Source organism: Balaenoptera borealis (genome assembly GCF_965194805.1).
Source record: "Balaenoptera borealis genome assembly, chromosome: 2".
Taxonomy (NCBI): Eukaryota; Metazoa; Chordata; class Mammalia; order Artiodactyla; family Balaenopteridae; genus Balaenoptera; species Balaenoptera borealis.
The window spans coordinates 145,787,434-145,802,597 of record NC_138867.1 but is presented as its reverse complement, the minus strand read 5'-3'; the positions used below and the strand labels follow the sequence as shown (position 1 = coordinate 145,802,597).

Sequence of the window (15,164 nt, the reverse complement as noted above, 5' to 3'; positions counted from 1 at the left end):
GGATTCAATGCAATCCCTATCAAATTACCAATAGAATTTTTTTACAGAACTAGAACAAAAAATCTTAAAATTTGTATGGAGACACAAAAGACCCCGAATAGGCAAAGCAGTCTTGAGGGAAAAAAACGGAGCTGGAGGAATCAGACTCCCTGACTTCAGACTATACTACAAAGCTACAGTAATGAAGACAGTATGGTACTGGCACAGAAAAAGAAACATAGATCAATGGAACAAGACAGAAAGCCCAGAGATAAACCCACGCACCTATGGTCAACTAATCTATGACAAAGGAGGCAAGGATATACAATGGAGAAAAAACAGTCTCTTCAATAAGTGGTGCTGGGAAAACTGGACAGCTACGTGTAAAAGAATGAAATTAGAATACTCCCTAACACCATACACAAAAATAAACTCAAAATGGATTAGAGACCAAAATATAAGACCAGACACTATAAAACTCTTAGAGGAAAACATAGGAAGAACACTCTTTGACATAAATCACAGCAAGATCTTTTTTGATCCACTCCCTAGAGTAATGGAAATAAAATCAAAAATAAACAAATGGGACCTAATGAAACTTAAAAGCTTTTGCACAGCAAAGGAAAGCATAAACAAGACGAAAAGACAACCCTCAAAATGGGAGAAAATATTTGCAAACGAATCAATGGACAAAGGATTAATCTCCAAAATATACAAACAGCTCATGCAGCTCAATATTAAAAAAAACAAACAACCCAATCCAAAAATGGGCAGAAGACCTAAATAGACATTTCTCCAAAGAAGACACACAGATGGCCAAGAAGCACATGAAAAGCTGCTCAACATGACTAATTATTAGAGAAATGCAAATCAAAACTACAATGCGGTATCACCTCATTGTATACACTGGAATATTACTCAGCCATAAAAGGAACGAAATTGGGTCATTTGTAGAGACATGGATGGATCTAGAGACTGTCATACAGAGTGAAGTAAGTCAGAAAGAGAAAATCAAATATCGTATATTAATGCATGTATGTGGAACCTAGAAAAATCGTACAGATGAACCAGTTTGCAGGGCAGAAGTTGAGATACAGATGTAGAGAACAAATGTATAGACACCAAGGGGGGAAAGCCGTGGGCGGGTGGGGATGGTGGTGTGATGATTGGGCGATTGGGATTGACATGTATACACTGATGTGTATAAAATTGATTAAAAAAAAAAAAAAAAGAATACCCAGGGACTTCCCTGGTGGTGCAGTGGTTAAGAATCTGTCTTGCAATGCAGGGGACGCTGGTTCGATCCCCGGTCAGGGAACTAAGAGCCCACATGCCGGCGCGCCACCACTAGAGAGCCCATGTGCCACAACTACAGAGCCCACGTGCTCTGGAGCCCACGCACAACTAGAGAGAAGCCCGTGAGCCACAACGAAAGATCCTGTGTGCCACAGCTAAGACCTGATGCAGCCAAAAATAAATAAATAAATAAAAATTTAAAAATAATAATAATAAAAAAAAGAATACCCAGCAAGGCTCTCATTCAGATTTCACAGAGATATCAAAATCTTTACAGACAAGCAGAAGCTAAGAGAATTTAGCACCACCAAACTGGCTTTACAACAAATGCTAAAAAAACTTCTCTAGGTTGGGGGAAAAAAAAAACAACAAAAAAAGGGCCATAACTAGAAACAAGAAAATCACAAATGGGAAAGCTCACTGGTAAACGTAAACATGTAGTAACAGCAGGAAATCATCCACACACAAATAGGCTATCAAAACCAGCAACCACGAGAAGATGAGAGTACAAATGCACAAAATGGGAACTGCATTTGAAAATAAGAGCCCAGCAACTTAAAACAACCTTTTATGTATATAGACTGCTATATCAAAACCTCATGGGAACTGCAAACCAAAAAACTACGATACACACACAAAAAAGAAAAAGCAACCCAAACACAATACCAAAGATAGTCATCAAATCACAAGAGACCTACAAAAACAAAAAGACCTGCAAAAATCAAAAGCAATTAAGAAAATGGCAATAGGAATGTACATATCAATAATTACCTTAAATATATATAAAAAAATTAGAAATGAAAAATGAGATGTTACAACTGACACCACCGACTATACTACAAAGCTACAGTCATCAAAACAGTATGGCACCAGCACAAAAACAGAAATATATATCAATAGAACAGGAAAGAAAGCCCAGAGATAAACCCATGCACCTATGGTCACCTAATCTATGACAAAGGAGGTAAGAATACACAATAGAGAAAAGACAGTCTCTTCAGTAAGTGGTGCTGGGAAAACTGGACAGCTACACGTAAAAGAATGAAATTAGAACACTCCCTAACACCATACACAAAAATAAACTCAAGGGGTTCCCTGGTGGCACAGTGGTTGAGAATCTGCCTGCCAATGCAGGGGACACGGGTTTGAGCCCTGGTCTGGGAAGATCCCACATGCCGCAGAGCAACTGGGCCCGTGAGCCACACTACCGAGCCTGCGCGTCTGGAGCCTGTGCTCCACAACAAGAGAGGCTGCGACAGCGAGAGGCCCGTGCACCACAATGAAGAGTGGCCCCCGCTCACCGCAACTGGAGGAAGCCCTCACACAGAAACGAAGACCCAACACAGCCATAAACAAACAAACAAACAAACAAACAAACAAACAAACTCAAAATGGATTAAAGACCTAAATGTAAGGCCAGACACTATAAAACTCTTGGAGGAAAACACAGGCAGAACACTCTTTGACATAAATCACAAGAGCTTTTTTGATCCACCTCCTACAGGAATGAAAATAAAAACAAAAATAAACAAATGGGACCTAATGAAACTTAAAAGCTTTTGCACAGCAAAGGAAACCATAAACAAAATGAAAAGACAACCCACAGAATGGGAGAAAATATTTGCAATCAATGTGACTGACAAGGGATTAATCTCCAAAATATACAAACAACTTATGCAGCTCACTATCAAAAAAACCCCAATCAAAAAATGGGTGAAATATATAAATAGACATTTCCCCAAAGAAGACATAGAGATAGCCATACTAAGTGAAGTAAGTCAGAAGGAGAAAGATAAATATCATATGATATCACTTATATGTGAAATCTAATAAAAAATGATACAAATGAACTTATTTACAAAACAGAAACAGACTCATAGACATAGAAAACAAACTTATGGTTACCAAAGGGAAAAAGGGGGTGGGAAGGGATAAATTAGGAGTTTGGGATTAACATATACACACTACTATATATAAAATAGGTAACTAATAAGGACTGACTCTATAGCATAGTTTACTCAATATTCTGTGGTGACCTATATGGGAAAAGAATCTGAAAAAGAATGGAGATATATATATATATATATATAAAACTGATTCACTTTGCTGTACACCTGAAACTAACACAACATTGCAAATCAACTAAACTCCATAAAAATTTTAAAAAATTAAGATGCTGATGTTAAAACAAAAAGCAGCTATAAACAATTTGTTGAAAAAATTAAAAGGAATGTGTTTAAAGACTTAAATGAGCATGATGACAATGATTAAAAAAGAGAATCATGAAAAAGGGACAGAAATTTTTTTAAAAAAACAAAACAAGAAAACAAAGATGAAAAGTTCAATAACTGAAATAAAAAATTCACAGATGGGCTCAACAGATTTGAATTGGCATGAGAAATAAGTAAACTTGAAGTTAGAGCAACAGACATCCAATGTGAAGAACTAAAGGCAGAAAAAAAGATGGAAAAAAATGAACAGACCCTTCATAATATATGTGATAAGAGTCCCATAAGAAGAGAGACAGAACAGATATTTGAAAAAAAAAATGACTGAAAATCTCAAAACCGTGGTGAAAAATGTTAATCTAAAGATCCAAGAAGCTCGGTGAACCCCAAGTATGTAGATCCGTATCTAGAGACACCAGAGTCAAATTATTCAAAGACAAAGAGAAAATCTGAACACAATGAAATTAAAAACAACTTATCAGGTATAGGGGAACAGCAAAACTATTAATACCTGATTTCTTACCAAAAACAATGAAGGCCAGAGGCAGTGTAACGACACATTCAAAATGGTAAAAGAAAAAAGACTGTCAATCAACAATTAGATATTTAGCAAGACCATACCTCAAAACGAAAGCAAAATAAAGACATTCACAGATAAAGACAGAGAGAACTTGCTGCTACCATACCTGCCTTACAAGACATACTAAAGAAGTCCTTTGGACTGAAAGGAGATGGTAAATTTTCATGAAGAAATGAAGATCATTAGAAATGGTAAATACATCAAAGGCTCTATATATACGTTATTTTCTTTCTTCTTTTAATTTCTTTAAAAGGCAGAAAAATTTATAAGATAGTAATTATAACACTATATGGTTGGGTTTACAAAATATATTGATATAATATATGATGATGGTAGCACAAAGGAGCGGGGAGGAAATGGAGCTATACTGAAGCAAAGTTTCTATTTTTTACTGGAATTACGTAGTATTAAAGTAGACTGTAATAAGATGCATAATGTAAACCATAGAGCAACCACTAGGAAACTTTGGCTAAGAAACAGATGGTTAAAAAATCAGAAGTATTAAAATGATACACTAAAAAAATTAACACAGAAGAAGGCAGTGAAAGAAACAGGAATAAAAAAGACATGAGACATGCAGAAGACAAAATGGCTGATATAAATATAACCATGTCAATAGCACAATGTGAATGGACTAAACACTCTATCCAAACAGCAGAGATTGTCAGACTGGAATCAAGAAGATCCAACCATATGCTATCTATAAGACACACTTTAGATTCAAAGACACAAATAGAGTGAAAATAAAAGGATGTAAAAAATATATCATGCAAACAGTAACCATAAAAGAGAGAGTGGCTGTCTTAGTCAGCTTGGGCTGCTATCAACAAAAGTACCAAAGACTGGTGGCTTTTAACCAACAAACATTCTGGAGGCTGGAAGTCTAAGATCAAGGGACTGGCCAATTCACTGTCTGGTGAAGGCCTGCTTCCTGGATCATAGGGGTATTCTCACCATAGCCTCACATGGCAGAATGGTCAAGGGAGCCCTCTTTGATCTCTTATTAGGGCACTAATCCCATTTATGAGTGCTCTACCCTCATGACCTAATAATTTCCCAAAGGCTCCATCTCTTAATACCATCACATTGGGAGTTAGTTTTTAAGATGTAAATTTTGGGAGGATTAAAACATTCAGTCTACAGCAGTGCCTATAGAAGTATGAGACAAAATAGTTTTTAAAAAAAGAAATATTGCTAGAGACAAAAAAGGAACATTTCATGATGATAAAGGAGTCAATAACTCAAGAAAATAAAACAGCTATAAATGTATGTGCACTTAACGGCAGTTACAAAATACACAAAGAGGACAAATTGCCAGAACCTCAGAAACTTCCCATGTGCCCCTTACAAATCTGTAATACCCTCTCTCTCACCCCAAGCTCATATCCCCAGGCAAATACTCAATTTGTTCTTCATAACTTAACTTGAAGGATAATTTATGGATTATTGACTGAGGTTAGCATAATTCTAAGAATTTGTAATATTCATTTATGCTTGCCACATTGGGGGTAATGTGTCCAAAAATGACTCTTAAGAGATCTTAGAGGTTCCAGACCCCTAAGCATTTTGCCGTCTACACTCACGTTGAATTCTGACTTAGCTACAACTAACACTTTGAGTGCTTCTATGTGCTAGTCATTTAATCCTTACAACAACTTTGTGAGACAGGTACTATTATTATCCCACTTTACATCAAGTTAAATGATGGAGCTAGGACAGATCTGTCTAACCTTTTATGCTTTTAACCACAAGACTGTATTGTCTTCCACAGGTATGGAAATAAAGTAATTGTTCGCAGGAAGAAGTAACTGAGCAAGGCACAGGAACTGCTGCAAAAAGGTAATAAGCACAGAGCTTATATGTTTCACTGTCCTAAAGAAAAAGTGACTTTAAATTCCTTTGCTACCAAGAATTAGGGCACTTAAAAAGAAGATGACACTGCTCTAGAACATGTCATCAAGTCCCAGAGATCTGATGTTTAGTCATTCTGAGGTAGAGGTTTATGTTAAAAATAAACCTCTACCTCACTGAATCAGGGACTTGCACCACAGGTCTTGGGTTTTTCTTCTATAGTTAATCCAAGGCCATTTTCCACTGAGTTAGCAAAATGGATTCCTTGCAGATGGATGAATTCAATCTGCAAGTGTTTAAAACTTATTCTTTGCCCTTACAAATACAGGGATGCTCGGGATCTTTTATTTTATTCTGTTTTCCAGGAAAGTATTTTCTTGCATCATCGGGTAAAAGAAATTCACATGCTTTCCCAGGCGGCTGCTGAAGATGGCGGAGGGGCAGGTCCTGCTGCTCGATGGCCGAGGCCATCTCCTGGGCCGCCTGGCGACCATCGTGGCCGAGTAGGTGCTTCTGGGTCAAAAGGTGGTGGTTGTGCGCTGGGAGGGCATCAACATTTCTGGCAATTTCTACAGAAACAAGTGGAAGTACCTGGTCTTCCTCCGCAAGCGCATGAACACCAACCCCTCCCGCGGCCCCTACCACTTCCGAGCCCCCAGCCGCATCTTCGGGCGGACAGTGCGAGGCATGCTGCCCCACAGGACCAAGCGAGGCCAGGCCGCTCAGGACCGCCTCAAGGTGTTTGAGGGGATCCCGCCACCCTATGACAAGAAACAGCGGATGGTGGTTCCTGCCGCCCTCAAGGTTGTGCGTCTGAAGCCTACGCGGAAGTCTGCCTACCTAGGGCGCCTGGCTCATGAGGTTGGCTGGAAGTACCAGGCAGTAACAGCCGCCCTGGGGGAGAAGAGAAAGGACAAGGCCAAGATACATTACCGGAAAAAGCAGCAGCTCACGAGGCTACGGAAGCAGGCTGAAAAGAACCTAGAGAAGAAAACTGACAAATTCACAGAGGTCCTCAAGACCCATGGATTCCTAGTCTGAGCCCAATAAAATTGACTGTTTATTCTTCATGCTTGGCCTGGCCTGCCCTTCCTCCATCACCACCCTAGGATGTGGGGGACCCCCAGGGGCTGCCATCCAGGTGCCACAGGCAGCCTGGGGCTTAGAAGACTGGATATAGCAAAGGGGCCTTAGCCACTGCTGTTTAAGAAAAGCCTTTTTAAAAACTTTTAAAAAGTTATAAGGGCTGTGCAGGCGTAATTTGCCTGTGACCTATTCATTCATGAGAGTTTTAGGACATGGGCCGCTGGAACAACCAGTGCTGTCCTAATACTGGCAAAAGTGAGCTGGAAGACCTAATTGGAAGGGACCCCCACATCCCTTACAGGGAGTCTGCGTAAGCTTCCCACGTGGTCGGATACTATACTCTGCAGCTGTTAGGATGTGAGAGAATGCTTGGGCAGCATGAGTCTGGGGTTCTAAAAGGTGTTTATGGAAGGGAAGTACAGCCCAAGGGGTCACAGGCATAGCCCTTGTGTTAGTCTTCCCTATATTTTGTGAGCCAAAACTAATAATTTATTTTTAAAGGAATAAAAAAAGAAATTCACATGACATGGGGAACACTACTTTCTTAAAGATGAAAAAATTGAAATATATCGCAGAAAACCATCTCAACAGCATGCTTCTTACTTCTATACTAATCAATTCTCCAGTTATTTTGAAATTTTATTACCACACAAATCTCTGGTGTCCCAGTCTGAGTCTAAGTGAGGTTCTCTGTTTTGACAAATAATGCCACTATAAACTAAGTTAGGTTTTAAATGATTATCTGACAAACAGGAAGAAGGTAAGCATTTCGGAAAGGATACAAACTTGGTCTTCTTAGTTGATACTAATATTTAACTAGATCACTGAGGCAAACATGGACTTTTAAAAACAGTGCTGGGAGAAGTTGGTAGTCATTTGGAAAAAGATAAAATTAGATTGCTATGTCACACCATACACAAGAATAAACTCCAAGTGGATTGCAGGCCTAAATGTAAAAAGTGAACCCATATAAGTACTAGAAAAAAACAGGTGAATTCCTTTTTAAGCTCAGTTGTTGGAATGGCTTTCTGTGACTCAAAATCCTAGAGAACTCCAACTGATATAACTTTAAATACTGGCGTAACCTGGCAAAAATGTCAGAAGGTGTTCACCCATTCCCTTATCAATCATAAAACAACCCCCCTCCACCAGAGACTCTCTCAATGAAGTGGCTGGCTAGGGATATTCCCTATACTTTAGGTCAGTGAACACAACATAAACACACTTGACTTGGAACTTAAAAGTGTATATCCCTTCTATCATTATTTCATTATTAAATGATAAAAATTTGCACCTGCAAAAAATTTTTTACATTAAAAAAATCTTCTCTTAACACTTTACTGACCGGGGTATTTTTGCAGAAACTAACGCCTGTGGCCAGCAATTTGTTATGTAAGTGAACACTGAAACAGCCGCATTTGAGTAAATATCAACAACTTTTTTTGCACTTTATTTGAAACTTTGTACATGTCTTACTAAAGCATTCTAATATTTTGTTAGCGCGTGATAGGCAGTACATCAGGCACCTCCGTGCAGGGGAACAGAACATCTATTACAAATATACCGGGTTTCACTGCACTTTCCCCTGGAAGAGCAGACTCTACACTTTCTGGCAGCATTTTTTTTTTTAGTCCTGTGGGTATTATTTCCTCTAGAATATGTTCTTTTATTTTACCTGATAGTCGACAAGGTGGATCTTTGCGGGGGGCTCTTTTAGAAATGCCACAAGGACTAGGTGTGGGACTACCACTGCATTCACCAGCGTGGTCAGTTACCCATTCCCCAGCTACTGCTAACAAAAATTGCTTGTAAGTCATTTTATTCTGTGCATTAAAGCTACAATAAATCTTAAACGCACTGAATAAACCGCAATTACTCAAATAGAAACCCACTTTCTTATACCATTTTCGAGTTTTCTGGAAGATACTGAAGTTTGCCAGATATTGATCAGACTGACCAACTCCTTTCATATATTTATTATACTCTGATATACAAGTGGGCTTAGTTATCTGATGGCCAGTCCTCCTGTCTTCCTTTCCTGTAGATGCCATGGAGGCGTCAGGAATAGTTGTCACCATGCAGACTAGCCTCTTGTCTTTCCATAGAAGAATCACTTCTCCCTTCCATAAGAATGTCATTTCTCCCCCTGTAGGTTTTTAGATTTCTCCTTTAATTGGTTTGGTAGACCACGATTCTCTCTTATAGCCCCACAAACTCTGGTTTTATTTTTCAACAATATTTCAGATGTGGACACGCTGTTGTAAATCCCAAGGTTGCATATATATCCAGTTTCACTTTCCCTAACCATGCTGACCAGAATTCCATATTTTGTAAGTTTTCTGGGATTATAGGTTTTGAATATGCGTCATCCTCTCCACTTTCATTGCCTCATCAAGTGATAGCTCTTGTTTGGGTATATAGATCGACTGAAACTTTGGTAGAAAATAATCCAAAAGAGGTTTAACTTTTGAAATTCTGTCTGCAGGAAGTGGAGATTCCGAGTTATCGTTAAAGTGAAGAAACATCATTATTTCTTCGAACCTTCTTCTCGTCATAATCTTTGGAAAGACGGGTGTTTTATGTAAGGGATCAGTCGATCTATATTCTTTCCAGTGTGATTTTCTTATTTGTCCCATCAAAATGATTATTTCAAGAAACTTCTTCATGTCACTATTGGTCACATCAGTCCATTTTAAAGCCTCATCATACTTTTTATATGATTTTTCATTCTGTTGGTGATTCAAGTTTGTTTGAGAAGCGACCAACTCGAAAAAGTCATTACCAAAAATTGTTATTTCACTAACACTTTGTGGGTGATTATATTCAACAGTTACACCTGACACACCTGTAAAGTCTTCTAATTTTCGTGAAATGTTATCTAAAACCCACTCTTCTGTAGAAGCAAAGGAGCATTCTCCAGCACCGTAAGTTTCATTTTCACTTTCTGTGTTAGACTCAATCACTAAGGTTTTTTGTCTTTTTATTGGTCTAATACTCACATCATCTGAATCAGAACTATACTCTGAAGAACTATCATATTCTGAGACACTAGTATATATGTCGCTCGGACAATTAGAGAAAGTATCTGCATAAAATTCACTGAAAAATTCTTCATTCAAAACTTCACGATGCGTCATTTTTGAAAATCTTATGGTAATAAACTTGCGTTTATAATATACACAAGGTTGGAACAAAAACCTAATGGAGCAAAATGTGAATGATAACGGCAATCATAAATTGTGTAATGAACCCTTGATCAATTTAAGCTCTAACAACTTAGCACAGTGATGTTAATTAATTGTATCATTCTCTAAAAACATATTGATACATCTCTGGTCAATAAAGTTCAGGTAACAAAAACGTATTAATATGTCTCCGGTCAATAATGTGTTAATTAAATAATTCTACAGTGAGCATGTGTTTAATAGACAACAGGGAGAAAAACAAGAGGTTCACGTCAGCAAGTTAATTTCCATACTGTAACTCTATCAGCAGCTATCTGCTTCCCCCTGCAGCTTTGTAAAGTAACTGCTACAAAACAAAACTTGGCACAAACTTTTCAAGCCAAGCACAGTAAGCAGAGATCAATCACACCTGGGTAAAAAGGATGATTTAAAAAAGCTACACACTTGCTAAAAGGCTGGAAAGTGGAAGCATATGCAACAAAACTTTCTGCTTCAGTCCTATTTAGGTGGGATAAGGAAACCTCAAACTGAAAGGGCTAGGGACACCAGTCCTACAAATTATTCTGAAGGGAATTCTTTATCATTAAAAAGGGAACAAAAGCTTCAGTTTTGTTTTCTTTGAAATCAGACATCACTTGCTTTACACATATAGACACACTTGCTCTTTCCACAAGTCATTTTTACTAGTCCACTAGGAGTCTGGAGGGAGAATCTCTAGATTTCAGTTGTAGTTAGAACCTGACTCTCATTAAGTCTTACCCTTCTGAGGAAAGATGACTGATCTTAGAAATACTTCCGTGTTTCTTAACTCAGAAAATCCCATCTCCCAAAACTCAATTTAACAGAAGTAAATTTTCTTATTTTGGTACAGCTTAATTTCTGCCCAACTCTTTCTTTAAGTTTTTTAGACCTTGAGCACAGATCAGGGTAAAAGAAAATATCCTATTAAGCTCTTCTGATGTTGGATGGAGTCACTATACAGGTTAATCAATACTTCTTGTTTTGGAAGCTTAGTCATCTGTGTCCATCTAGCCCTCTGTCTCCCAAAGTGTGGCCACAGTTCTACATGAACCAAAATGATCTGGGAGATAAGCAACAAGGATTTACTGTATAGCACAGGGAATTATATTCAATATCTTGTAATAACCTATAATGGAATATAATCAAGAAAAAATATAACTGAATCATTTTGCTGTGTACCTTAAACTAACACAATATGTAAATCAACTATACTTCAATTAAAAAAAAAAAAACAAAAACCTGAGGATGCTTATTAACAAAGTAGATTCCCGGCTGCCACCTCACAAGTCTGTGGTATCAAACACTTCTGAGGGCTTTGCATGTTTAGTAAGTTTCCTGTGATTCTTAGACACAATTAAGTTTGAGAACCACTGATATACACAAAGAGATCTTCCTTAATAAACACCGGAAACACTGAATGCCACTTTAACTTTTCCATCAGCAGATAACTTCCAAATGTTTTAGGCTAAAACAACCCTTACTTCCCCTGGTTTAAACTCAGAATCAGAAATCTAAAGTCTCTTCCTTAGAGACTGTCATACAGAGTGAAGTCAGAGAAAAACAAATATTGTATATTAACGCATATAAGTGGAATCTAGAAAAATGGTACAGACGAACCTGTTTGCAAGGTAGAAATAGAGACACAGATGTAGAGAACAAACGTATGGACACCAAGGGGGGAAAGCTGGAGTGGTGGTGGTGGTGGTGGTGGTGGGATGAATTGGGAAATTGGGATTGACATGTATACACTAATATGTATAAAATAGATAACTAATAAGAACCTGCTGTATAAAAAAATAAATAAAATTAAAAAAAAAATCTAAGGTCCCTTCCAGTCCTTAAATTCTAGGATTTTATTTAATCACTTGCCAATAGCATTCATTAAACTCAATACTGGTAAACTCTAAGAAATTGGTAAATATGGCAACCTTAGTTCAAAAGGATGCCCATTAGAAACGAAATAAAAGAGAAACAACAAATCAGAAAGGGTTTTCTCATGAGGTTAACAGAATATGCAGGCCACTATAGAAAAGTTACTGAAAACTTTCTGGAAGCAACCAAGAGAATTGTTCCCTGCAAACATGTCCACTGTTACAACAACACTGATAAGATTATGAAAATATTGCAATGAGGCAGGAGAAACATGGAAATCAAAAGGATTAAGTAATGTGGGATTTAAGAAAAATGAGAGCGACGGGGGAAAGACTGATATAGAATTTTGGCACTAAACCAATACTTCAATAATGGCTCCTGTTTAAAGACTAAACAGTCTTAAAGGAAAAAACAATCCTTCACAGTTTCAGAACCTAAGGAAAACGTTTTAAAATCCCAGAAACCATATGTTCTGAGCCCATGTTCACCAAGCAACAGACTTTTGTATCCATTACTTAACTGGATCTATGTATTTGTAAATGAACACTATGTGCCGACAACTGGCACCAGGGAGCAAATCCATTAAAAGGACGAAATCTGCATTTGGGCTTACAAATAAAAAAACTTTTTCATTTGCAAGCAAGAATTAAATCACCAGAGCCCTGACGAACTCCAAGTCCCTCCATCATCTCCCTATTTGTAAAGGGCATCACCAGCTGCCCAGTAGCCAAAGCCAAGGAATCATGCTTATTTCTCACTCCAGCCCTCCCAACTGAATCCAGTATGTCTCGTCAACTCCACTTCCAAAATGTAGCCTGAAATCATTCACTTATCTTCACTCGATCCACAGTTCAAGCTACCATCATCTTTGCCCAGCCCGCCATGTTAGGCCCTAGCTGGTCCCCGTGCTCCACTCTGCCCCCACACCCTGCGTTCTCTGCACAACCACCAGAATATTCTTAATGAGATGGAAATAACTTTCATCTTTCCGCTGGCTTAACTACCCATCTGTTTCCTACTGCACTTGGAAAAAAGTTCAAATACCATGGCTCACAAAGTGTTCCATCATCAGACCCTCTCTTACTTCATCCCCCGCATTCTCTTCCTTAATCATTATGCTCCCGCTAATGGCCCTTCCACTCCTTGCATGCCAAGAATACACCAAACCTGTAGCTACCTTAGGGCCTTTATACTAACTGCTCCCCTTCTATGGAATATTTTCCTCTCAGATACACATTTGACTCCTTTTCCCCTCCAAGTCTTTTCTGAAATGGCACCTCCCCAGAGAGGCCTTTCCTGACCAACCAATTTTAAGTAGTCCTGCCCATGCTTCCAACTCCCATGCCTTCTTCACTTCAGCTTATCATTCCCCCCACCCCACCCATACCAACTAGAATATACATATGAGAGATGAGTGTCTTATTCACCACTGTATCCCTAAGTGCCTCAAACAATGCCTGGCATGTGGAAGAAATGCAAACATTTCTTGAGTAAATGAATGATAAAATCTCTGTAATTTGTAAGACCAATTACTGGCCCTCATGGGAGAGATAAAACATTATTCAGCTATTTAATGAAGGAAGACTATGTGCAAGGCCCCATGACAGTGGTCCTCAAACTTTAGTGTGTGCACAAGAACGACCAGAGAATTTATACGTGAGGCGTAAGAACCCCATTTTGACAAGCAGCCCACAAAAGATGATTCTCTTACATCAATGCCACCACAATGCAGTATATTCTATAGGTCCCCAAACTATAAGCATCTTTGTATCAGAATATTATTATAGCAATAATTCTCATCTGCTACCAGATACGTCTTCCTCAGCCAAGCCTTTAAGAATCACTTATTTGCTTTGCAGATCTAGTACATCTCAAATGTAAGCTAAAATCCCATTCCTCTGGGTAGTCATATCTACATTTAAGGTTTCACGAATGGTTAAGATTGCTGCTGAAACAAACACACACATACACAGTGCTTTCCTTAAGAGATTTTTCCAGTTTCAACTGAATCTTAACTGCCTTCCTCCTCTGTTACTCTTGATCTGCTGAGAACTGGCACCCTCTTGAGCCTGGATCATCTTCTCAGCCACAGGGCAAGTCAAGTCAGCTTGAATAACAGACTTTAGCTATTAATACTTGATACATTTAGTAATACATATACCCTATGATAGCATACTTTCCCAAATCCTCAAAGGTCAGCTTTATGTGCTTCTTTTTTTAGTAGAAAGTCCACCCTGGTTGTAAAGAATCAAATTTTTATTTATTTATATTCTCAAATTGGAATAACTATTATTGTTGTTGATCATAAATGTAATACTGCTAACCATAAAAAAAAGCAAACATTACAAAATTATATTAAATATAAATGAAAATTTCCCAATAATCACACCCTTTAGAGCTACTCACTTTTTATAATTTGGTGTATATCCTTCCAAACTTCCATGTATAAACATATTTTCACACAGGTTTTTAACTTAAAAGGAATAATCACTGACTGTTCCATAACCGGCTATAAAGAGAAAACACCTGGGTGTCTCCTCTACTCTCAACACTCTGAACACTTCTGTGACCAAATGTGTAGGAGTTTCTCCCACACCAAGCAACTCCAGCTCTGCAGTGGACTCCAGCCAATGTCCTACACTTTCACTCAATTCTGACACTATCTACCTAGAGATAGGGTCAGACCCCAGAGGTTAAGCGCTGAGTTCCACAAGACTGGCTCCATCCTCACTTCAGATACCAACTGCAAGTCCAGGTTGTCATTTCTGCTTTTTTTGGTCTGTTTATATATTTTTTCTTTTTCTCCTGAAGTATAGTTGATGTACAATATTATATAAGTTACATAAAAGGTGTACAACATAGTGATCCACAATTTTTAAAGATTATACACCATTTATAATTATTATCAAATTTTGGCTATATTCCCTGTATTGCACAATATATCCCCGTAGCTTATTTATTTTGTACATAATAGTTTGTACCTCTGAATCCACTACTCCTGTCTTGCTCCTCCCTCCTTCCCCTCCCCAATGGTAACCACTAATTTGTTTCCTGTATCTGTGAGTC

At 38.2% G+C, this 15,164-nt stretch overlaps 1 protein-coding gene and 1 pseudogene across 3 annotated transcripts in view; one reads left to right on the top strand and one right to left on the bottom strand.

The window, feature by feature from the left end:
- The window catches only part of TTC1 (tetratricopeptide repeat domain 1), a 75,647-nt gene that overhangs the window by 34,589 nt on the left and 25,894 nt on the right, over positions 1 to 15,164 (bottom strand). The gene's annotated exons all lie outside the window — the stretch shown is intronic.
- LOC309623227 (large ribosomal subunit protein uL13 pseudogene) lies at positions 1,065 to 14,131 on the top strand (annotated as a pseudogene). Its single transcript has one exon. The product of its transcript is annotated as a large ribosomal subunit protein uL13 pseudogene (transcript).